This window comes from Ursus arctos, unplaced genomic scaffold, assembly GCF_023065955.2.
Source record: "Ursus arctos isolate Adak ecotype North America unplaced genomic scaffold, UrsArc2.0 scaffold_11, whole genome shotgun sequence".
Taxonomy (NCBI): Eukaryota; Metazoa; Chordata; class Mammalia; order Carnivora; family Ursidae; genus Ursus; species Ursus arctos.
The window spans coordinates 15,361,843-15,388,937 of NW_026622775.1; the positions used below are offsets into that span (position 1 = coordinate 15,361,843).

Below are 27,095 nucleotides of genomic sequence, written 5' to 3' on the forward strand. Positions count from 1 at the left end.
TAACATGAGGCTGTTAAGTAACACACCTTTCCAGGTGTGCAGGTAGATGGCTTCTGCTTAGATGGAATCTCCTGTAAAGCACTCACACTCGTGCTGAGGGTTAGATCCATACTCTATGGAAGTTTCCAGGCCCTAAGAAGCCCTGTCCTAACTAATCAGGGCCTGACTCACCCCAGTGATCTTGGCAATTCTTACTGGCCCCAAATACCCCAGCCCGTACTATCCATCTCCCTCTGACACCCCAAATCCCTTGCTTCTTCTCCATACATAAATGTACCACCATGTTCAGTTCTAGGCGATACAAACTGGGCTTCCTTGGAATTGCCCCTTATTATATTCTTTATAATCCCTACTACCCTCTAGGTCAGAATTAGAACATCTGTGGGAATGTTTAGTGCTGTAGGTGAGCAGAAAAGTGAGTTGTGCTACCACAGGGAGTCATATTAAGTTAACCAACAGTTATTGTAAGACCCTGACAATGGGATTTGCTTTCCACTCCCTCACCTCTTTTCCTACTCCATTCTAAAAGAATGACTGTAGCAGTTTTGCAATACTTACTTTTCAAGAAATAAGTAAAATGTAAATGATAAACTGCTTAAATCTCACATAACCGTTTAGGAATTCCAGTGGGAAGGAAGGGAGGGAGGGAGTGAGGGAGTGAGGGAAATCTAAGGAAGAAATTTATTTGAGGGGTATGTGGGAGATCATCCTATGTGGGTAGCCTTTGAAGCCCAGAATTCACCACTAAGAATAATTCTAGACCCTGTCCTTGGTTTAGAATATCTTAAAACACAACAGAAGATGTCCAAGTCTGTCCAGTATTGAAAAAAATTAAGTGACAGATTGTGCTAACAGCCAAGCACTATTTCTTTAATTTAGACTCTTTCCAGTAAGTTAGCAGTAACACTAGAAAAAGTCAATGTGACGGTGGCTGACTCTAGACTTGATCAATACTATGTCATGTAGCAAAATAAAAAATCTGAGCATTATAGAGCAATATATCTTTTGTTTAGCACAACCTCAATAATGGCAGTGGTGAAACGGTCATTTCTAATGGAAGGTCTGTGAACTTCTGTATGAGCTGATGATAATCAGAGCCGTGGGCTTGCAGATATGCATGTGCACATACATAGGACTAAAACTGGACTGCCACAAGGGAAAAAGAAATTGGAAAAAAAGTAGAATTTTTCTGTAACCCATACTCCTTGTGAAATGCCAGCTTGTAAGATCTGGTGACCCCCGCAACTAGGGCCTATATTCCCAGATCTAGGAATCCAAGCTGCTTCTAGACATACACAGGCAAACTGGCAATGAACAGACTTGGGTCCTAGTAACCAGCCCTATACACTCTACCTTATACTATACGGTACAGTGATGGGAGTGTCTTGAGTCCTATGGCTTGGACATGTATCTTGGCTTCATCTCTTGCTAGCTGGATAACCCTGAACACCTTTGGTTGCCTGACCAAGTACCTCATCCCTCTTTCTTCCTTATTAATAGAATCCTGACTTTATTCAGGTATCTACCTCTTTCCCGTGTACCCCATGTGACTTAGAGGAAACTGTATTGGGGATGTGCGTCCTAATGGTCTAAAAGTCATTCAATTAATTCAATAATTTTTTTTCTTTTTGGTCTAGGAAGGGCATATGACATAAATTGATCTAATCTAATTGAATAAAAGTATTATCAGTTTCCAAAAGAGAAAACAAAACCATTGTAGGTATCCAAAGCAGGGAAATTGGTTAGACAGCTATTGAATGAATACAAGATGCAAAGTGGAGAAGGTAAGGAACCACAGGATTATAGTCCCCTGGACTATAGAAGCAAAAGGGAAAATAGAATTACACAGAGTCAGTGGTCACCATTACCCAGAGCTCACAATCACTGTTACTCAGAGCCTGTAATCTCTGTTACCATAATTTATGTCCAAGACTTCTGGAAACTGCAAGCCTGCAATAGACTCTGGAGTTCCAAAATAGTTGTAGCAGACAGATCCTGCTGCCAATGCAATTGTTGTTTAGGTGGGGAGACAAATTCCTAGTGCTTGCTAATCCATCATCTTCCCTTCTCTTTTTATTTTTAATTGTGGTAAAACACACTTAAGATAAAATTTATCATGTTAACCATTTTTAAGTGTACAGTTCAGTGGTATTAAACACATTCATTATGCTGTGCAACCATCATGACTATCCATCTCCAGAACTTTTTCATCTTGCAAAACTGAAACTCTGTACCCATTCCACAATAACTCCCCACCTCCTCCTCTCCCCATGTAGTCCCTGGCAACCACCATTCTACTTCCTCCATGAATTTGACTACTCTAGGTGCCTTATATATGTGCAATCATACAGTATTTGTTCTTTTGTGACTGGCTTATTTCACTTACCATAATGTCCTCAAGGTTCATCCCTATTATAGCATGTATCAGAATTTTCTTCCTTGTAAAGCGGAATAGTATTCTGTAATGGTTCATTTGTTAACTTTATTGGATCAAAAGGTGTCCAGACATTTGGTCAAACATTATTCTGGGTATATCTGTGAGGGTGTTTCTGGATGAGATTAATATTCAATCAATAGACTGAGTTAAGTAGATTGCCCTATTTGCTTATTTTAATAATAATCTATGTATCTATCTATCTTATCTATCTAGCATCTATCTATGTATCTATCTAGCATCTATCTATCTATCTATCTATCTATCTATCTATCTATCTATCTATCCATATCTTCTACTGGTTCTGTTTCTCTGGAGATCCGTAACTAATACATATTTCATCGTACGTATATGCTACTCTTGTAGACATCTTTTGAGTAGAACAGGAGCTTTACCATATGATCTAAATCATTAAAATAATCTACTTTGGTTATTGGTTATAAGAAGACATACATATATATCCCCTGAAACTATTTCTGTAGAGTGTAAGTATGCTAAATGCAGAAAGCCACATGCTAAATATTTAATATATATGAAAATTATTTCTCCTTGGGATTTTCTGTATTTAGAGAGACCAATTCCACAGTGGTTAAGGTATTGGTTTGGTATTACTGACTCTGAACTATGCCATATCAGAAGGCCTGTTGTCATAAATACTGACTAGGACATAAACAGAAACTCTTGGTGAGAGAGAGAGATTCTAAGGCCTCCACTTGAAAACATATCAGGATATTCCTTTTGTAATCCCCACCACAAACAGCCAACAATGACTGCCCACCCAAGCCTCCCTCTGGTTTTTTTTATCAGCTGTCTGGAAGCCACTGTGAATCCGTCCAAGGAAACTTCTCACCCTCCCCAATGAAATCATTACTTCGGACTGGAGTCTGCTGGCTTGGGAGAGACAAAGTCTCTTTTTTGGCTTTTTTTTTTTTAGCTTAATGGATCTGGGCATCTAAACAACAAGATGAACGGCACCACAGACTTAATAACCTTTAAAGCATTTTTCAGGAATTCAAAAGGTATAAATTATAAACTCAGCAATAAAGAGATTGTCCTGTTATTTTCTGTGACCTGGGAAGCATAGGATAAACAGAATGTTGAGGGTGTTTGTGAATTAGCAGTATTAGAATACTAATACTGTCTTGAGGTTTCCTTTTGTTCCATTGCAGATAATGTTGGTTGAACTGAGTGATGTTATTACAGCAATTACTCAGTAATGAAAACGAAGCTTTGTGACATCTGAAGAAAATGCATATTCTTTGTAGGCTGTTGCACACCTGGCTCTTCTGTGTGGCCCTTCATAATCATGATCTCTTCATGTGTTGTATGGCTAAGCTGGTGGGCTATGATTGAAACTTACACCACCAAGAATTTTCTTTCTCCACCCACTCCAGCTGGTGGTGGAACCATTTCTCACCTATGAGAAAAGATGAACACACAACTCAATACACAAAACTGAGCACCTGCTACCTACATATTTTTTGGCTCTTCGTGTTTTCTTCTATCTTGTGTATTTTGTCAGATGATAAAAAAGTCTATCGCAAGAGGAAAACAGCCATATATCAGTTTCATCATTTTGCTGATGCCTTAGCTATATTTGATTTTTCCTCCTTCTTCTCCAGATTTCTTCAGAGTTTCTGGTGTTGTGGAAAGAACACTGGTTGGAAACTTCAGAAGCCTGGATTCTCACCATCCCCTGCTAGCATGAGCCATAACATTAGGCATGTCTTTAACTTCTCTACGCTTCTGTTCCCTAACTTAGGGGATTGAACATAATTATCTCCATGTCCCTTCTATTTCCAAAATTCAAATGACTTATCATTTTTCCTGCCAAAACCAGGGGTGGTGGAAGAGTGAGAGTATCTGTGTGAAGTGCTCCCAGCTGCCACGACGACAGGGTAGGCTTGGAACCCAGTGCGCCTTCTTTCTCGAAAGGAAAGCAATTTATTCCCAGAGGGGCCTCTGACACATTAACAGAAGAGGTTAGTTAACCATTGCTCACCCCAGTCATGACATTTTTCCTTTTAGTAAGCAGTTATTCATGTGTAACCTACATATCAGCTGCTCCCAAAAGCAACCACTTTTTTCACTATGTGCAAACCATAAGCAGGACTCAGCACAACATGGGCTCCTCTAAAAGACAAAATTACTCCCCAAAGCATGACTGAACAACACAGAATTTATTGAAGGGAGACTCAAGGGAGAATTTAGACCACAGAGCAAACAAATATCCATTAGACAGCTCTGTTTCTCCCAAAGGCCCTGGTTGGCTGTTTGAGCAACTCCAGGTGCTCTCTCCTTTCAACAGTCTTCCCCAAAAAAGTTATTATTTTCTTTCCTTTGCTTTCTTTGTTATGCAGGAAACCTGAGCACCAACCTGAGCTAGCTCCTACCAGTAGGTTATCAAATTCTGTTTTAAATAAAATCAACCCCGCCGATAAGGTATTCTACAACCTGCCAAGAAGATATTCTCCCCCTGAGTACTACACATAATTCTTCAACTTCACTGATCGAGCCCAAATCATTTCCAAGTAAGAAAGAGTATGAGAGAAAGGTTGTACTAATAAGACTTCCTAGGTAGGCTCCTGAGGACAGGACTTCATGCGCAGTATAACTGTATGCACTGTTTGTATTCTCTTTTAGATTAGAATAAATAAAACTCCATTGTGGCTAAAATCAACAACTCAGGAAACAACAGATGTTGGCAAGGATGTGGAGAAAGGGGAACCCTCTTGTACTGTTGGTGGGAATGCAAACTGGTGAAGCCAATCTGGAAAACAGTATGGAGGCTCCTCAGAAAGTTAGCTAGAACTAGCCTATGACTCAGCAATTGTGCTACTAAGTATTTACCCCCAAAATACAAAACCACTAACTCAAAGAATACATGCACCCCTATGATTATAGCAGCATTATTACAATAGCCAAAATACGGAAGCAGTCCAAGTGTCCATTGATTGATGAATGGATAAAGAAGTGGTGTGTGTGTGTGTGTGTGTGTGTGTGTGTATAATGGAATATTATTCAGCCATAAAAATAATGAAATCTTGCCATTTGCAAAATGACATAGATGGATCTAGAGAGTAAAATAAGTCAATCAGAGGAAGACAAATACCATATGATTTCACTCATATGTGGAATTAAAGAAACAAAACAGATGAACAAAGGGGGGAAAAGAGAGGAAGACAAACCAAGAAACAGACACTTAACTATAGAGAACACACCGATAGTTACCAGAGGGTAGGGGAAGTTGGTGGGGGTATGGATGAAATAGCTGATGGGGATTAAGGAGTGCACTTATAATGAGCACTGAGTGATATATGGAATTGTTGAATCACTACATTGTATACCTGAAACTAACATAACACCATATGTTAACTAACTGGAATTAAAATAAAAACTTAAAAATCAAACAAAAACAACAACAACAAAAACCCTCCATTGTACAGGCTTAAAAATAAAGTTTTCTACATCCCACCACCATAAGAAAATGGCTTTACTAGTTTTCATCTAATTTTGAACAAAAATTGGTCTCATCTTAAAGATTATTTAATACTAGAGAGTATTGAGCATTTTTGTTATCAAGCACTTGACAATCCATTATTTTATATCTTTTGTAATGACACAATAATCATTTCACGACAGTATTATAAAGCTAGAGCTGTTTGGTATTCATGCTTTTCTAACAAGGTTTGCGCATTTACTCTGCCAAAGAAATAATGTGACAACATTTGCTCTCAACTTCAACACAAGCAGAAAATTAATTTAAAGGGCAATTGTTTGCCCATCACTCCATGATAAACTACTGATAATCATGTTTGTAAAATAATTCATGCATAATAACAATATGTTTCTAAAACTATTGTACACAGTGCGATTTTTTAAAATACCATGAATTAAATTGTGAAGTAAGCCTGCAAAGATGTGGAAATTATACTCTTCAGTTAGTGAAATATATTAGGGATAAAATAATTCTATATTTTTTCAATGAACTATTAAATGAAAAGCAGTCTTTGTCTAAAGCTTTTCTAAAGGAAAGTAAATGCACAAATTGTTTAAACTTAGCACTATAGATAAAACTTGTAAAATTTAGTACTTATTAGTCTGTATATCTAACATTTTAAAAAATATATATAAAGAAATAAGCACTGCTTCATAGCAGAGTATGGTGATTAAATCCCTGGGCTGTGGAGCCAGGCTGTTTGAATTAATAAATCCTGGCTTCCATCCCAACCCGCATGTGACTTCAATTTTCTGTGACTCAACTGCCTCATCTGAAAAATGGAGGCCTCAACACTGGGTTGTTGTGAATATTAAATGGATTAATACATGGAAAGAGCTTAGAACATTGTCCAGAACATTGTAAGTGCTCAATAAAAGTTAAGTATTATTCTTACTAATATTTCACAAGTCAGGATATTGACACCAATGACAGTGCTGATCTGTGGGCCCTCTTGTAATTACACAAACCAGCTGTTTGTTTCATTGCCTACCTCACTAATCACATCTGTCACTCTCCAGATCATGTTTCTACTATTACATTTATAGGGTTTTTTTAATGTTCAAAATTTTGATACATTCAGAATTTGATTGTTGATGAGGTCTAAGGCAGAGATCCACCCTTATTCTTTTTTCCATATGACTACCTTGTTTTCCCAAAACCAATTTCCCCCCCAATGAATAACCCATCTTTCCTACATTTTTCTTGTCTATTCACTCTCCCATAACCTTAGACCAGAAGTCTTCAAACTAGGTTTCAGATACAACTGAAGGTATATGAAGACTTTCCAAAGAGCATACGAGCATGGTTAGTTTTACGGCTACGTCCAAATGTTCAACTTCCATGTACTTTTCCTAAAATCATCTGCCAGTCATCAGAGGTCTCTCTTTTTTTTTATTGGACTTTATTTTTAGAAGAGTTTTAGGTATACAACAAAATTGAGTAGAAAGTACAGAGTTCCCATATACCCTCCATCCCTACAACACACAGCCTCCCCAACTATCAGCCTCTTCCACCAGAGTGCTCCATTTGTTATAGTTGATGAACCTACACTGACCTATGTCATAATCACCCAAAGTCCATAGTTTACATCAGAGTTCACTCTTGGTGATGTACATTCTATGGGTTTTAACAAATGTATAATGACATGTATCCACCATTATGGTATCCTACAGAGTAGTTTCATTGCCCTAAAAGTCCCCTGATCTGCCTGTTCATCTCTCCCTCCCCCACGAAGCCCTGGCAGTCACTGATCTTTTTACTGGCTTCACAGTTTTGCCAATAATACAGCATGTAGCCTTTTCAAATTGGCTTCTTTCACTTGGTAATATGTCAGGGGTCTCTTTTCATAATCCTCTTTCCAAATTTCCTCCCATTTTAACAAGAAAGACTTATCTCTTACCTATTCTTTTTTTTATCTCTTACCTATTCTTAATCTTAATATTATACATCGCCAAATTCAGAAATAATCCTTTAAATATTTTCTTTAATCAAGGCACCATGATACATCCTCCCCCATCCATCTCATTAAAGGATATATTTCCAAAGATGTTTCCTTTTTAGGTGACAAGAAACAAAAAACCTTAGTGTGTCCCTCTCCCTACACATTAGGCAGGCCAGCAATGAGCCAGCTCAAAAATACAGGGGTGAGGCTTCTAGCTGATGCCAGCCTAGGCTCCAACGTCTTCATTTTTCTAAGAAAGTTATCCTGCCTGTAGGAAGCCCCTATTGTTACCTAGTCGAATAAATACTCCCTGCCCACTCCCAATGCCTTGGGTGAGCTCCTAGGCCTAAATACCTCTCATTGCTGGATGAGAGCTTGAGAGATCCTGTATGTTCTTCTGCTGGCTCTTAGATATGAGACTTCCCAATAAGTTTGCTCTATGCCTCCTCTGTGTATTATTTGGGATATTTGTGCCAACTAATAGTCACATAATAATTGTGTATCAAAATTCATAATTAATGCTGTTCTAATCAAATGTTACTTGTGTTTATAATGATAAGCCAATCCAAAACAAAATGTTTTACATATATGGTCATAGGATATATATTTGATGTGAAGAAGGATGATAAGATAGCCAAGAAAAGACTTTCAACATAAAATCCTATTAGATTAGGATAAAAATCTATAGAGAAGTGAAATAGAAAGGAAGTTGAAAGAGAAAAAAAACAACATGAAATTACTGACTGTTAGAGAGAAGCTTGTTTATTAATGTTTTAAATGGATGATGATGGGTTCAAATCACGGTGGATCTTACATTTCCATTGAAGTGTGATACAATAGCTGTATTTTAAGATATAGATATTTGCAGTATGCCATAAACATCCTTGGCTGCTATTTAAATTCATAAGAAAATTTTAAATGTCAATTTAAAATATTTTAGCAGAAATATCGTTTTTTTAAAAAAGCTTTTAGGGGGATTGTGATAAAAAAACATCCTTAAAAGGATCCTAGACTGCTTATTTTCTTACATCCCATCCACCTCCTCCTCCCACCTCAAACTTGCTTGGAATTGTTCAGGTACTTCTAGGTGTGTGTGTGTGTGGGGGGGTGTTAGGGGTGCAAGGTACCAAAGTTTTATAATATGAGCCCATTATCAATGGCCTGCACTTCGAAGAATACAGCCCTTGGCTTTATCCTCTTTTCTTTTTATTTTTTCTTCCTAACCAGCAACTTTTGTGAAGGCTTAGCACCTTGCTGCTCAAAGGGTTTCCCGTGGATCAGGAGGGCTGGCATCACCTGGAAGCTTGTTAGAAATTAAGACACTCAGGCCTGATCCCAGGCTTTTGAAGCAGACGCAGCATTTTAACAATTTCTCCAGGTGATTCCTATGCACATTAAAGTTTCAGAAGCACTAGATTGGGGGCACCTAGTTGTCTAGTTATCTCATGAGTTTCAGCCATACCCAGGGAGGTCCCAGCTCCTCACTACATAATTTATTTTGGCTGTTCCATGAAGACCATCATCATTACTCATACTAATGACATATATTTATAGACCAATTAACAGGGCACTTTCACGTACATAATTTAATTTGATCCCAACTACAGTCTTCAATTTAGAACAAAGTGCTTTCTGCAAAGTGCACAAATTCAATTCCACCAATGTGAAGAGATGCGAGTAGAGCTTCCTGAATTGTTTTCAAAGATGAGCACACTCTACATCTAAAAAGTCATTTGGAGTTATTTTCAAATTTAATGACATCAATACTGTTCATTCAAATATATTTTGTTGTTTTTCCAGAGATTTTAGAAAAAAAAACATAGAGTAGTGATTTGGGGGTGGGTTGGTTTTATTGTTATATCATAAAAATCTAGATCTGGAAATTATGTTAATAAAATTATGTTGAAAGAGGTCAAACAACTTGTTCAAGATAGATTCACAATCAAAAACACATAGAGAATCATCTCATAGATCATAAAGGTCTCATAAATTTTAAAGGTCTAATTGTACATGCCCTGTGAAAGCACTGAGTGAAGAAATAAAAACACTTGGTATTAACTCTGTAACTGTATTGTCCACAATTCACCCTTCATGAATTAGATAGAATAGCAAATAATAAAAGATGCATCCCCATCTTTAAGGAATTTTTATTTTCTGCTTAAGTAGAGACTAAATTGAGAGATAAAAAATAGATAACAATTACAGGGCAGAATATGGAAAAGAGCTATATAATTTAATATTGTATGTATCACAGTGATGTGGACAGCAGAATAAGGTAGGATTAGTAAAATAAAATTGAGATAAACATTCATTTCAAGGCTTTGTAGCTGGTGTCTTTTGGACCCACTGCTTGTCATTGGGCAGCCAAATAAAAAGTAAAGAAAAGACTGCAAGTGGGTGGGTAGAACCAAAAGGCAAAAGGATCAAACAGTGCCCATTACCAAGGAGTACTGGAAAAAAAGCAACGAGGAAGATGCCTGCAGAGATGTGACACTCAGTGGCAGTTCTACATGGAGGGTCTGTAAGAAGTGAACTAAAGATAAGGAGTCAATATACTAAATACTAATATTTCATTCCTCCTACCAGGAGATCGCTCATTCATATTTAGACATAATATTTTCAAGGGATCATATGTGGCACATGGGACTACTTAATTTGCTTTGGCAAGCCTGGTGGATCCCTGGAGTTCTACCAACATGTTTCTCTGAAACTCAAGGGGCCCTCTTCTGGCTCGGAAGTCACACAAGAGCCTTGCAGTTCTAATGGGTTGCTTTTTTGTGCCAAGACTGTTCTGTCATAGAGATGCTAGGAGCCCTGTGGTAGTTTCTAAACCTCCTGTGTGGAGTCACCCATGAACAAAGTCCACCTTGTCTTCATTAGAAGTTTATCCCTGAGTGTCAAGTACACAGTTCCTCAAGCATGGCAACCTTACCTTATCTGTAATTCACTTAATACAGATTGTGACAACTGCCTCCCTCCCCCACACAGAGTAACCACGAGCATGTCACATCTCTGAGGGCAGCTTCTCCATCGCTTATTTCCCACCCCTCCTTGGAAATGGGCTTGCGTTGTTCCCTTTGCCTCTTTGTTTTACCCACCCACCCACAGCCATTCTCTCTTGGCAGCTGGAAAGAACCTGGCACTCCTGATGTAACTACCAACGACTTTCTGCTTTGCCAAATTGGGTTCTGACACCATGCTCTGCTGCCAAGGCCCTGCCTCGCTCCAGCTGTTCCCTTATTTCTTCCCCAGCAGTGTGACACCCACAGTGAGGGGAGGGGAGAACACATCCCCCAGCATCCCTATTTCTCTCCCTGGGCTCCACTGGAAGCACAACCATGTGCTTCTGAGCACAGTGTTTTTACAGAGCTTGGGTTAATCAAAGCAGCACAGTTAGCTTTGTGCTTTGGGATGGAATAAAGCTTATTAACTGGTGTCACAGGTCTTGAGCCAAAATAGACATCATAACCTGCAGGGAGCAGCCACAGGGTGACAAGGCTGCTTTCTAAGAGTTCAGGTAGACAAGAGCCAGATGCTTGAGCATGCCACCAGCACAAGTTGCTAGACAGACCTCGTATCTCTCCGTGACTTTTGTCTATGGCACATACAGCATCTCCACAAAATTAAGGTGGAAAAATCTCACCGCTGTAAATATATTCACTGGTTTAAGTTTTATATAACGCCTTCCAGTGCTTATTGCCATGGATTAATTTTTGCACAAAGTTAATCAACTGGCTTATAGCTCCTTCAGGATGAAGCTGAAAGTGTTGCCATTTAAAAGCACACCATCAACATATATGCTGATCACCTTCTCTGTGAAAAGCAGAGCTTCAAACTGCCTGTTCAAAATCTGATTACCAAAATATTGACTAATCTCTTGCAGAAAAATAGAAATGCACTGAGCAGCTTGTGAGATACAATTTGGATGGCTAAATATGTTGTGGGTTTTTTGGGATTCTGTAAAGATTTCCAATTCTGAACAAATTTCTTTATGCATCTTAAATTAATGGCCTGGCTCTATGAAACTTGGTACTTTGCCTCACCTCAACTGACTTTGGTATCCTTCATATTATTGTAGATGATAAAAACACCATCTGTCTTTCTTGAGAAGGCTTTGAAACTATTTTGAATAAAGGAGGATAGTCTCATTGAAATTTTACATTATTTATATAATGTTGGCCAAGTTTCGGAAAAATAATTTTATTTAACACTTTTCTCATAAAAAAGGGTGCATGGTTATTTAAAATAAAATGATATTTTCTAATTTAAAGATTTTTAAAACTTGTTTTAGAGAACCTGAAACCTCAAACTTGAAGTCTGTCATAATCACGTTAGTGGTACTGTTATGCAAAATATGATTAGTAATGTATTTTGTTAGACATAGTAAACACTCACATCTCCCCTACCAAAGAGGAAAAAGCATCAAATTAATAAATGTCTTACCTTTGGCAAGTTGCCTTATTTATCTAGGCATCAAAATCCTCATCTACTTTGGGTTGTTGGGAAAAGCACATGTATGGAAATTGCTTTGAATGGTGCCTGGAATGCAGCAGGAATGCAAATGTGACTGTGAAGATTACTCTTGCTCAGTAGTACAATCTAGGCTTGTGATGCCAGGTAAATATGCTTCCATTTTCATCCTGGTGCTGCTTTTCTCTCATTTATTCAATATTTACTAAGTATCTGCCATGTTTCAGGCCCAGGCACAGGGGATAGAGAAGTGAATGAAACAGATTCTCCTCATGGAGCTTAAGGAGAGACGCAGCCAGGCAAAGAGACCACTTTAAATGCATGCCATAAATGTTCTAGAAGCACAGAGTGGGGACTCCACCCAGTCTGGGGTTTCAGGAAAGACTTCTTGCTGAAACGTGAAGAATGGTTAGGAGTTGGCCGGATAGAAAATGTGGAAGAAAGTATTTCAGGCAGAGAGAATCCCAATGCAAATACTTGGAGGTGAGAGAGAACTTGTCTTTGAGTAACTGAAAATAATTCAGTAAAGTTAAAGATTAGATAAAAAGAAAAGTGTTCACAGATAAGACTGGGAAAATAGAGACTACATTAGGAAAGGTATTGTAAACCATGCGGTAGAGTTTGGAATTTATCCTAAAGTAATGGGAAGTCATAGAAGGAAAGGTATTGTAAACCATGCGGTAGAGTTTGGAATTTATCCTAAAGTAATGGGAAGTCATAGAAGGGCTGTAAGTAAAATAGCATGGTGCATTTGTGTTTTAGAAGCATCACACATAATGTGGAAAATAAAGTGGAAGAAGGCAAGACTGGAGACTGGCAGGCTAAGTCAGTGGCCAACACAATAACTTAGAGAAAAGGCAATAGTGACTTGAATTATGGTCGTGACAATGGGCCTGAAGAAAACAAATGGATTAGGTGTTTGGTACAGAGCCTCAGTTGGACTTGGTGAGTTATGAAAAGGGGTGGGTGTGGTAAGAAACGAGTCAAGAATGACACCCCGATGTACTGGCTACAGGGGTGCTGCCATTCACTAGAGAGAATATTAGGAAAAACAAGTTTGGGAAGAGAGATAATGAGTTCAGTTGTGGACACAGTGAATTTGAAATGTCCATAGAACATCTAGAGAAATCCGGAAGAGGTCTGGATTTAGGTCTAAAAAAATCCCACAATACCTTTGGGAGTAATCAGCACACAGCTGGCAACTGAAACCAGGGAAGTGGAAAACCAGCGAGAGTGTAAAAAGGGAGAAATTTTCTGAGACAGAATTCAATGAAACACTGACACCTGAGAGATGAACTGAGGAAGAGGAATCCCCGAAAGGGACTAAAAAGGAATAATCACATAAAGTAGAAAAATCAGAAGAATTAGAAGTCATGAAAGTCAAGAGGGAAAAAAAGTATTTCAAGGTCACTAAAATCATAGGAAAAAAGCATCTCAAGAAGACAAATGATATCAAATGATGCAGAAAAATCAAGCAAAAGAATTCAATTTTCATTGGTTTTAATGATAAGGAGTGTTAAGTCAATCTAAACGCACAAACACACACAGAGACACATGCATAGAAACGTACTCACACAGACTTTCAATTCTCAACTAATAGATTAGTGCTTCTCTGAGATCCACTAAGGTTTGCTCTTTCTTGTTTTCCTTCTCTTACCACCCCCATCCTTTGTAGTTACACTACAACTCATCCTCAGCTCTCAGCAGACCAAACTAAAGGAGCAAAGAGAACAGGGGTTGTGGGGTGCAACCTCGGGTTCCATGACCAAGGCCAAACCCATTTCAATGGTGCCCTGATTCCAACTGTTGTACCAAAACGTCCCCATGGAAGCAACTTATTATCATTTTAAGTGTAGGTTGTAGAAATAAAATACAATTTGACCGACTTAAAGTTTGAAGTCTAATTTTCATCTACTAACAATGCCATTGACCTTTAGAAAATTTTAAGAAGGGAGACCATGCACTATACCTTTCAATATTTCAGAACTTTTACTACTAGCTTCTGCTTTTAGACAATACCATCTACAGAGAAACAAAAGTATGCATAGCTTAATTTCTCTGCCATATTTAAGTAACCAGAAACCATGTATTAAGAAAAAAAATGCAGTTGGAAAGGTTTGCTGCAAAGAAAATGATTGACCTATTTTCAAGGTCCAACTATAACTCAGAAATTCAAATCTATAAAATACCTAATTGGTCAAGGGGTTCTATGTACAAAAATTTTACATTTTTATTTTTTCTTTACTCCTTTAAAACATATGGTTTAGTTAAAAGAAATAGGATTTATTTAGATAGCAGAAGAATGTCAGATTATATGACTCATATCCTACCTAAATTTTCCTGTTGGAAAATTTCCTCTAACAGATGAGTAATCTAATTTTATGCTGGATCAGCCCCACAATCTGATACAGTTATGGGTTTGAAATAGAAGTGATTTGCTAGTTGTATGATTCAAATGCTTTTCTAGTATAATGCAGTTATACCATTACTTTAGCAAAAAATTCAAACTATGTAGAAAATTTCTAATGGTCTTCATCGCTAATGAAGTATGCCAGTAATGTAAACTATATTTTCATCCTGAAGAGAACTAGAAGTTCCCCAAGTTCCAAAAATGCAAAGAAGGCAAATATGTAAATGATGGGCCTGACACTGATTGCAAGCAAAATTCTAAAATAGATTCTCAAACAGATGGTCTGTGGGCATTTAGAAACATAAGAGGTGACCATCAGGAGCCAGAATGGGCTCAGTACAAACAAATTTTGCCAGGTAATCCAATAGGGTTATTAGACTATAATGGATTTGCAAGGTTGATGTAATAAAGACAAGATTACCTTAAAACGTGAAAAATAATTATTCCGCCATAATAAAGTATACAGATGGTCTATATACTATGATATAATTTACTATGACTTTGCATAATTAATCATTCAACAAATATTTATTGAGCACTTACTTAGTGTCTTGCACTGTGCTGAGTGCTTACACACAACCTCTTTTAATATAGTTCTACCTATGAAGTAGAAACTGTTATTATGGAGGCAGTAGAGGATAAGGCTTTTAAGCACACAGACTTGGAGCCACACAGAATCCATTCAAACCCTGACTCTGTCACTTAAATGGCTGTGTGACCTTGAGAAAGTCACTTGATCTCTGCCTCAATTTGCTCATTTGTAAAATGGGGATAATAGTAACGACTTTGTAAAGGGAATGTGAAGATTAAATGAGCTAATGTATGTAAACATCTTAGAAAAGTATCTGGCACATAATAAATGCTGTAAGAGTGTCAGCTATAACAACTCCAGTTTAGAGAGGTAGGATGATGTGTCCAAGACACCACTGTTTCCAAACTGGGATCTAAACCCAAGGCTCCCTGATGCCCTGATCACTGTAAAAATTACAGTTTAGAAAATGTGTGACTTTCTTAGATGATTTCCAAGAACCCTTGAAACCTACTTCTTTATACCTTTGTTTTAACAATGTATACCTAATGTGTCTGGGAAGCTAGTTCTGGGGTCCTGTGCTAAAACTCTCCTAGAGGCCAGGAAAGCTACTTAGGAAACTGGACTTGCAAATTTGAAGGCTAGAGCCCTCACCTTCTAAAAGGCAGATCGTTATACCTCCAGAGAGAGAGATGTGTTGACCTTATTTAATAACGAATAAATATTGTAATAGAGAAAACTTATTAAGAACAGTAGCTAATGTTTATTATTGCTAAATATGGGCTGACGCCTGTTCTAAGTGCTTTTCCACATTATTTAACCCTCATGACCACTTTATGAGGGTGTGATTATTAGCTTCATTTATTTTTTTCAGAGAGGTTTACAACTTGACCAAGGTCACCCAGCTAATAAGTTACAGAGTTGGAATTTAAAACAGGAGGTTGGCACTGGAGCCTAAGCTTTTTAAATTCCCTCTCATAAAACTATGTCCAGCTCTGTATAGTACGTGCCACAGAACCTCAAAGAAGTCATTTATTTGTTTCCAGGAACCCCCTCACAGCCTATTTGGTCATTTGGAATACCAAAGTCCACTTAGTAATTCATTCCCCACATTTTCAAATTTCCTCGAATGCCTACTCATCAGAGAGGCCCCTTACTGATTATGTTATCTGCACAGTAACCTTCTGGCCACTCTCTCTCACCCAAACCTGGTTTTACTGTTCTTTGTATCACTTGTCATTGACAGGTATTATTAATTTGCTTGTTTATTGATTATTTTACTGTCCACCTGTCTCTATAACATAAGCTCCAAGGGACTTTGTCTATTTTATTTACTATATTATTCCAGTGCTTAGAGTAGAGCCTGGCACATAGCTTGCTCACAAAAAATATTTATATAAATGACTGAATTCTCTCAGATTCTTATTTGCTAAACAATCTAATTATTACTAGTAATATCAGAAATGAAAATCAAAGAAAAACGCTACCATCAGACATAATACAGAATTTCTGTTAATTTCAGCTTTCCTTTCCAGTCTCTGTTTATAAACAGACTGGTATTTCTTTTTATAGATATGTACTCATAACAGAGATTTCAATATGCGTTCACCTCTTCAGATAACATTATTGGATCTGATAAAAAAAATCCATTGCTGAATGGATTTTTGCTTGTCAGTGAATTTCAACAAACCACATGTTCAGGCTCAGTTTTTTGTTTTAAGTAAGAGCTAAGTCGGTCAAGGCTTTTCCATCTGTACATTAGAAGTCATTTTCCCATACATGTTATATTGCCAGAGATAAAAATTACAGTTCTAGTCCAGTAGTACTTAACTATAGTAAGATTCTTGAGATACAAACCATACTTTCCTTTCAGCTAACCTCTTAAAGATCATCAAAAAATTTCCTGGTCACTAAAGAAAGCACACTTCAGTGATAAGGAATTAGCATTTATGTGTCACAAATCCCTTCACAAAATATTTTATCAACATTTTGATAAACTCAGAGGTTGCAAAAAATGTTAAATACAGATTTTCTTTACACTATCAACAAGATGAGACTAGGTCAATGGAAATATGAAATCCAGAAGTAATGCTTACCTAAGAGTTTGTGCTAGAAATTGCATTAGCTGTCTATTGCTACTTAGCAGCTTAAACAATAAATGTTTACTATCTCATAGTTTCTGTGAGTCAGGAATCCAGGCACAGCTCAGTTGGGTCTCCTTAAGGCTGCTATCAAGATGTCAGTCAGGGCTGGGGTCTTACCTGAAAGCTCAATTTGGGAAGGATCTTTTTCCAAGCTCACTTACGTGACCATTGGCAGTATTCAACTCCATTTGGGCTGTGGATTGTAGGCCTCAATATCTACATGGCTGTTGGTTGGAAGACATCTTTACTTCCTTGCCTGTGGGGCCCCCTAACATAGAAAAGTGCTTCATCACAGCCAACAAGAAAGTGAAACTCCTAGGATGATGGACATTACATTCTCTTGTAATATAATCACAAACGTATCATCCTCTCAATGTTGAAGGAGTCTACTGGTTCAAGGCGAGTCACTCAAAGGGAGAGGATTACGCAGGCCCTGAATACCACGAGGTGGGGATCGCTGGGGACCATCTTTGAGGCTGCCTACCACCGAAGTACTATCTCAAGATACTACTTTATTGCCTATTTTTTTAAAAAATATTTTATTTATTTGAGAGAGAGAGAGAGAGAGAAAAAGAGAGTAGCAGGGGGGTGAGGGGCAGAGGAAGAAGGAGAAGCAGACTCCCCGCTGACCATGAGACCACGACCTGAGCCGAAGTAGGACAAGTAGGACATTTAACGGACTGAGCTACCCAGGCACCCCTACTTTATTGGTTGTTAAAGAGTCATGCCCAGGGGCGCCTGGGTGGCACAGCGGTTAAGCGTCTGCCTTCGGCTCAGAGCGTGATCCCGGCGTTATGGGATCGAGCCCCACATCAGGCTCTTCTGCTATGAGCCTGCTTCTTCCTCTCCCACTCCCCCTGCTTGTGTTCCCTCTCTCGCTGGCTGTCTCTATTTCTGTCGAATAAATAAATCAAATCTTTAAAAAAAAAAAAAAGAGTCATGCCCACATGAAACCACCTTCTCGCTTTGGCTGTCCACTATTACCTCTCTTGAGAGTCACCATCATCTGGTATGCTCCCACTTCTGCTGATGCTGCTGCTTCTGAAACGATATAAGCCTTCCTTCCTGGGCAACTTTAGGAAGAGATAAACAAAGTGAAAACAAGAAGTAAAGTAGAAATTTTTCCTCTTAAATCATTAATTTGAATAAAGAGTTGATCAATGACGTAGGGAGAACATCCGTGGGCTTTAGGGCTAAAGGTTGTACAAATGACATATTCTGTAAGAGTCTCTCAATCAAGAACCAACACCACTTTTGCACGTAGAAGTTCTCCTATTGCTTATTAATAAAAGCTAAATTACAATCTTACTCCTGTCTGTATGCAAGCTTTGGGATTACAGTTGGATCTCATCATGTCTCTTTGCATTAATGAGCCCTACTTCATGGTTGTACGTCTAATTGCATGTCAACTCTAAGCATAAGAAATTGAGTTTGGGTAATATAATAGCAGCTTTCTTCTCTATGTATGGTTGACCTTTGAACAATGCAGGAGTTAGGGGCACTGACCTCCCACAGTGTCAAAAATCTGCATATAACTTTTGAGTCCCTAAAAACTTAACTACTAACAGCTTTTTTTTTAATTTTTAAGATTTTTACCCATTTATTTGAGAAAGAGAGAGACAGCAACAAGAGAGCATGAGCGGGGGGGGGGGGGGGGTAGAGGGAGAAGCTCCACTGAGCAGGGAGCCTGACTCGGGGCTTGATCCCAGGACCCCGAGATCACCACCTGAGCCAAAGGCAGATACGCAACCAACTGAGGCACCCAGGCACCCCCTTAACTACTAATAGCTTACTGATGACCAGAAGCCTTACCAATAACATAATCGATCAAACATATTTTATGTTATATGCATGATATGCTGTATTCTTACAACAAAATAAGCCAGAGAAAAGAAAACATTAGGAAAACACATTTACAGTACTGTATTGTATTTATCAGAAAAAAAATCACATAAAAGTGGACCCATACAGTTTGAACCCATGTTATTCAAGGGTCAACTGTAGAGGTCAATATAATTGAAAGGGGAAAGTTCAGATCCTCACAGAGAAAGAAAATAAATTGACTTGGTGTTAAGGTGAAGATCATATACTTGGCATAGAAATGGATTCCCATTTATAAGAAGCAGCACAGGGTAGTGGTTATCAATACAGTCCCCTGACACAGACTACCTGCAAATGAGTCCTGGTTTTATGATTTATTAGCTGTGTGACTCTAGGCAAGTCACTTAATCTCGCTGTGTCTTGGGTTTCCCACCTGTAAAACAGAGATAATAATTTGACCTACCTCATAGGGTAGTTATTAGGATTAATATTTATAAGTGCTTAAATTAAGACCTGGCACATAGTGTTATATGCATGTTTGTTAAATAAAAGAATCTGTTTTCAGTTTTTACTTCACGTGACTTCCAGTTTCTGGTCTAGCACACAGTCATTTTGGAAATGGTCATTTCTGTCCACATGAAAAGAAAAAAGCTGAACAAACTACAAATCAACTTTTCTTAGATCTGTTTCAGAAGTGAGGCCACAGAACAAATCACTGCCACAAAATCTGGACAGGCAGTCATGCAGACATAGAGAACCACAACTTACCAGAACCGAAACACATACAGAAACCTCTACGGGAACCTCTGCGGTAGAACAGCTAGGCTGTAATGGACTAATTGCTGGAGTTCAGTGCAGACAAGTCTGACAGTTAAAAACTCCAGCTGGGGATCACTCACAGGATGACTCCCACCCTTTTGTGAGTTTACTTCCAGAAGCCTACCAGGCTTTCACAGTGAAGATTGAGAAAAAAAGTCTTCTCATGCTCTGGCAAAGGGGGGTAATCATGGCCATTTTGACATAGGGCCAGAACACTCTGTTCTTCGTAATAAGGCCTGTCCTCAAGAGAAATTATGTAACCAGAGCCCAAGAGACTGGGCTTTTACCAGAGCCCACCTGACCTGGGGGAAAAGAAAGACCCAACTCCATTCCCCACTAGTTTTCCTGTCTTACCTAAGGAAGGTGGGGTGGGAAACTGAGAACCACTTGTAAAGGTCACAGCCTAGGGGCCCAGGCTCACTAAAAGACAGACCAAATCAGAGGACTATAGAATGCTTCCCCTTCCCCACACCTTACCAACACTAAAGGGCTATGTGTTCCAGTTCCTTTTATCCAGTACGTGATGTCTGGTTTCCAACAATAAGTTACAAGGCATACTAATAGACCAACAACATAGTTTGAAGAGACAGAGCAAACATCAGAACCAGTCTCAGATATGGCAAGGATGTTGGAATGATCAGACCAGGAATTTAAAATAACTATAATTAATACGCTAAGGGCTCTAATGGAAAAAGTAGACAACATTTAAGAACACACGAGACGATCTAGATGACCTTTGGTTTGGAGATGACGACTTTTTAGATACAATGCCAAAGACACAATCCAAAAAAGAAACATTGACAAGTTGGACTTCATTAGAACTAAAAACTTCTGCTATGTGAAAGACACTGTCAACAGAATGAGAAGACAAGCTACAGACTGGGAGAAAACACTGCAAACACATATTTATCATCCAATGTGGGAATTCGTAATGCCTGGCTAGATAAAATTTAATAAATATATGCTTCCCTGGGTGAGAGTAATTGAAAAGCAAACAAGGAGTGTCCGGAAAACTGCGCCTGCTTTGCAGTTTCTGGGCTGAAAAGAGCTGGATCCTTGTTGTGGCTCAATGCATTCACCCAGGGAGTAAATCCTTAGGAGAAACATTTATTTTGGTGGTTACGTACTCCCTGCCTGCACAGGCGATACAAGCATGCTTGTTCTAATCACAGGATACTCCCTATGTTACTGCCCTAATTATTAAAGCTTCGCACTCCTCCTTGTTTTTCTTATTTCCTTGATGTATTCATAACATTCACAATAAAAGTGGAGGCAGAGCTTGGCTCAGGACCTTTCACCACTAGAATGTCTGGTCCCCATGTCTTCTCCTTTCTCTTACTAAGGTGTCTGGAGTAATCTTTTTGTTCACCGCCGCGGGGTTTGCTGGCCAAACCTAACAATCCAAAATATACAAAGAATTCTTAAAAAAAAATTTTTTTTTATACAAAGAACTCTTGAAACTCAAGAATAAGAAAATGTAAAACTCAATTTAAAAATGGGAAAAAGATCTGGACACCTCACCAAAGATTTGTAAACAGCAAATAAGCATATATATTTCCTCAACATATGTTAATATCACATGCCATTAAGGAATCACAAATTAAAATAACAAGATACCACCATATACCTATTGGAATGGTCAAAACCCCAAACAGTGACAAGAGCAAATGGTGCAGATGTGGAGCAACAAGATCTTTCATTCGCTGTTGGCTGGAATGCAAAATGGTACGGCCACTCTGGAATACAGTCTGACAGGTTTCTTAGAACGCTTACCATATGATGCAGCAATTGTGCGCTTTGGTATTTAATCAAATGAGTTGAAAACTGATGTCCACACAAAAACCTGCATGTGAATGTTTATAGCAGATTTATTCATAATTGTCAAAACTTGGAAGCAACCAAGAAGTCCTTCAATAGGTGAATGGATAGAGAAATTACGGTACATCCATACAATGGAATATTATTCAGTGATAAAAAGAAATGAGTTATCAAGCCACAAAAAGACACCAAAGAAACTTAAATGCATATTGCTAAGTTAAAGAAATCTGAAAAGGCAACATACTTTATAATTCCACCTATACCATATTCTGGAAAAGGCAAAACTGTAGAGGCAGTAAAAAGATTAGTGGTTGCCATGGGCTAGGGGAGAGGGAGGGATGAACAGGTGGAGCACAGGTGATTTTTAGGGCAGTGAAACTATTTTGTATGATAACTAATAGCAAATATATGTCATTATATATTTGTCCAAAACCATAAAATGTATACCACCGAGAGTAAACCCGAATGTAAACTATGGACTTTGGGTGATAATGATGTGTCCATGTTGGTTCATCAAAGGTAACAAATGTAACATACCGATTGGGGATGTTGATGGTGGGGGAAGCTGTGTGTATATAGTGAGGTTGGGGAAGGAAGGGTATATAGGAACTCTGTATTTTCCATTCAGTTTTGCTGGGCTCTTAAACATGTGTTTATTAACTTTTAAAAATCCAGGCTGTTAAAAAAATAAAATAAAATAATAAAAAATCCATGCTGTTGAAATATAGCTCAGGTTTAGATCGTAATTGAAAGCTCTCCTTCTGTAAAATCAGTGAAGAGCAAGTTGTAAATCACTGTATGGAAACACAACTTTGCTGGCACCAATCACATTGCCTGGCACATATTAGGAGCTCCGTAATTCCTTTTCTGCCTCCACTTTCCCCCAGAAATCTGTAAGCCCTCAATTAAGCAGTGTCCCCTGGGGAAGGGCAATGGATGACATCTGCAAGCACATTTTGCATAAAACTGACTGGGAATCCCAGAGCTATGGACAAGACCAGGTATCTCTCTTTCTCCAAGAAATTTAGATCAGGGCTTCTCTAACTTTAGTGTGTATAAAAATCATCTGGAGGAGTTTTTTAAACACAGATGGTAGGGACCCTTTTGCAGAGTTTCTGCTTCAGTAAGTCTGGGGTGGAACCTGAGAGTTGCCTAATTTTCTTTGTGTCCAGGATTACCCACATGTTTCAACTACCTGAGAGCAGTGTAAATCAAAATGCCCCCTGCTTCTCTTTCCCCCTCATTTTGTTCTATTTATAAACTGAAGATAATAATTTTTATTTCTCTAAACATATAGAAAAAGTTTAATAATAATGAGAGATCATATATAGATATTTGATCATAGCAAACAATAAAGAAAAGCAAGCACTTTTAACTATTTCATAGAAACTAGAGATGAACTTGATAGTCTAGGGTTTTTTAATTTATAATATGGAAGAAAAATATGGAAGGGAAACACACACTCCATGTGACTTATTAGTGTTCAGTCATTTTTGTCTTAGTCTGTTCGGGCTGCTATAACCAAAATATCACAGACTGGGTGGCTTATAAACAATAGAAATTTATTTCTCACCGTTCTGGAGGCTGGAAGACTGAAATTGGGGTCCTGGCATGACTGGGTGAGGGCTCTCTCTGAGTCATAGACTTCTTAAGGTATCCTCATGTGGTGGAAGGGGCCAGAGAGCTCTGTGGGGTCTCTTTTATAAGAGTACTAATTCCTCTCATGAGGGGTCCATCCTTCCCTTCCAAAGACCCCTACCTCCTAACATGATCACTTTTGGGGGTCAGAATTTTAACATATGAATTTGCAGGGGGACACAAACATTCAGACCATAGCCGTTGTCAATGCATAAAATCTTTTCACATATTAACTATGTAGTTTCCAGTTTGAGTCTTGAAAAACAACAAACCAAATGTCTTTGTTAAAATGTAGTTGAAAGCCAAAAATTTCTCTAAATAGTTAAATGTGTCAGAACAAGAAAAGGAAAACACATTTTCATTTTTACTTTTTCTGATGATAAAAGCTATTCATATGCCTTACAGAAGATTTGGGAAATTCAAAAAGAAGAAAGTTCAAAAAGAAAAAAAAAATTCCCAGAATCCCACCACCCAGAAATAACCATCTTAACATTTTGCATTTCTTTCCAGGATAATTTCTGGAAAACCAATTTCTATACAGACAAATTGTACAGCAGACATATCATATGGTAAACAAAATTGTAAGATTTCATTCGTTCACTTATTCACCACCTATTAATTTCTTCCACCAGATGTGCTATAATAGATCATTCATCCATTTACTCATAACATACACTATCAGTTTCAGTAGGTGCTATAAAGGTTAATAAGACATGGATCTTTATAATCTAGTAGAAGTGTATTTAGTCAGGACTCTTCTGGATACACTTAACCAGAGACCAAATCAAATGTATTGGCTCGCCAACTGGGAAGTCCAAGAACTGCTACAAACTATTTCTACATAAGGGCTCCACTTCTCTCCCTTATTTCTCAGTTTACTGGCCTGTCTGACTTCATTTTCAAACACATTCTCTCCATGTGGTGGCAAGATGGCCCCTAACAGTTCCAGACTTGCCTTGTCCCTAAAGTTCATAATCTTAGAGAAGGAAAGACCTACTCTCTCCCAGAGTTCACATGTCAAAACTGATGAAGTGACTGTTTAGCCCTGCCTGGGTGAACAGGCAATGAGGAGAGAGGAATGGAGTTCCATGAGTAGTCGGGCCTGGTCATACCCTGCCTGCTATTAACATTAACACCAGAAGAATGTGGGATCAGGAAAGGGCATTTCTCCCCAAAATAGAAGGATGCTGGTCAGACAAATCAACAGATGCCCAATAAAGAGGGAAAAAAAAAAGATGTGTACTCAAATATTTTGTTGAAAACCAGGTTATATTTAGACAGATAATCCAGGTTAATATGCTGATTCAAATAGATTCTTTTTAAAGAGCAGAATGTACAATATTATCTGAACCTCTTTTCAAACTTCAAAAACTTTTCCTCCTGAAAACATGAAGCCAAGGTCCTTCAGGTGTTTCAAAAGTTTCTTACTAAAAATGAGATTGTGAAGTAAATACATTTTGTGATGGTATGCAAAGGTGAGTGGAGATGGTTTATACATCTTTGGATTAACTCCAATAAAAGGCAGATGTTAACATTACAATAATACAGTAGTGAAAGTAGGAAAGAACGGTGGAAATTCTACCAAAGTGGAGAAAAGCAAAGGCAAAGTAATCAAGCAGCAATCTCAGAACAGTAATCTGACATGGCAAATCTGGGTGATTTCAAGGGAAGCCTTCGGCAAGCCAAAAACGGAAGGAAACTAATTGAACAGCTATCCTGTCCAAACTGTGTTAGATTCTTTCACCTTAACACAAAGTAATTAATATTTCCAAACTAAGATACAGAAGTTGAAATTCACAAAGATTACTTAATTCACCCAAGGTTCATTTGAAATGAAGTCTATCTGAAACTAAACAACATTCTTTTTCCACTACCAAGCTGTCCCCCAGGAAAGGATAGACTATTTCAATGAAGGCCAACATTTCATTTCTGACAAAAAGAGTAATTAGTAAATGCCCACTAAAAGAACACAAGGATGTAAATGATGAAGTTAGCCAGGAGTTCTGTTATGAAGTTGTACTATAAAAGAACTTATGTTGTTAAAGAACTTGAATGGTCTATACTCTGTAATGCCCTTGCCTATTTGAAAATCAGTCAACCGTCTGAGCATGTGGACACAGTTTCTGTCCACTTTTCCTCCTTCTTCACAATTTCTATCTCCAGGCCACGTTAAGCTCATCCTAACTCATTCTTGGCTCATGTTGCTCCTTCTGCTTGAAACACTTCCTTTCCCCCGGATGACATCATGGCGGCTCCTTTTCATCACTGAGAATTTACTTAAATGCCACCTCTACAAAACAACCTCTTTCTGCAACTATCCCTATTAAAACAGCAACCCCATTCTCACAGAGCATTCAGTATGTGAACTTGGGGTTTTTGTTGTTGTTGTTGTTTTTGTTTAAGTTACTGTAGTTTGTCTCTTCCAAACAGAATATGAGAGAACACGAACTCCTTGAGGAACAGGATTTTGTCCACCCCTGTTCTCCAGCACTTGAAATTATTCTTGGGACCCAGAAGCCCCCCCCCACAACAAAAGTAACTTATTGAGTACATGGATTGCAAGTGGTAGAAACAGACTACACTGCATCACTGGTAGGAAAAAACAAAACAAAACCGTGTTAGAAGAGACAAAAGTAGTAGAATGGAGACTGAAAAGGAGTTACAGTGCCCATCACCTCAGAAACAAATGTTAACAAAATAATATGCAAACACATAGTACTTACTGATTCCAGACACTGTTTTAAGCGTTTCACATGTATTAACTCGTTTTCATCCCTCATGATAAATAGGTTTATCACTCCTACTTTGCAGATGAGTAAAGTGAAGCACATAAGCTAACTTGGCCAGGGTCACAGAACTAGTCAAGGGCAGAGTCAGAATTCGAACCCGGATAGTTTGGAGTTCCTGCTTTTAACTACTTCTTGATACTGCCTCTCTAAAAAACCCCAGTGGTTGGCGGCGCGAGCATCCGGTTCCTCCACGCCCATAAAAATAAGTTTATCGGCTTAAAATAACCGGGAAGGCTGAAAAAATAAACAACAAATTTTGCTTCAGCTTGTGGTATTATAACACCGTTAGTTACGAAGTGCTAATATTTTTCAATTCTTGTCAACTTCTCAAGTCTACAAGATTTCACCTTCAGCCCGCAATAATACCCTACCTCACCGTCTCAAGTTTCTTCTCCTCCCTCCTCTCTACTTCGCCCGTTCATTCCAGGGTTTCTCCATTGAAAATGCTACAAACTCTGCCTCTGCAGCTTTCTGGCTAAACCTCAACTTCCTCATCTGTATAAAATAACAATAATACCTGTCTAACCTACCCCGCTAGAACTGAAGATACGGTGAAATGCGAAAACCCTATACTGATAGTGATTTCTATCACTGATAGTTGTTTTGGGATCCTTTTCTTCCCTACACTTTATGATAAAACAAAAACAAAACCAAAAAACTAGATCTTCACGTTCAGAAACCCGCCTCCTTAAACGCACTTGCCTCTCCTACCCAGCCAGCCCCCTAACACCAACACAGCTTTGAGCTTGCGCACTAGCGACCTCCCTCAGCCTTGGCTTTCC

General features: G+C 38.4%; 1 protein-coding gene across 14 annotated transcripts in view; it reads right to left on the reverse strand.

The window, feature by feature from the left end:
- The window catches only part of SMIM43 (small integral membrane protein 43), a 37,622-nt gene extending 10,551 nt beyond the window's left edge, over nucleotides 1-27,071 (reverse strand). For 6 of the 14 annotated variants that reach the window (XR_008958613.1, XR_008958611.1, XR_008958612.1 and 3 more), the window contains exon 1: nucleotides 27-27,038. The gene's annotated coding sequence lies outside the window, so the exon portion shown is untranslated. Of the gene's footprint in view, nucleotides 1-26 lie in introns of all 14 variants that reach the window. The other 8 variants (XR_008958619.1, XR_008958617.1, XR_008958610.1 and 5 more) reach the window with 6 other exon arrangements.
- Between the last annotated feature and the right edge of the window lie 24 nt (nucleotides 27,072-27,095).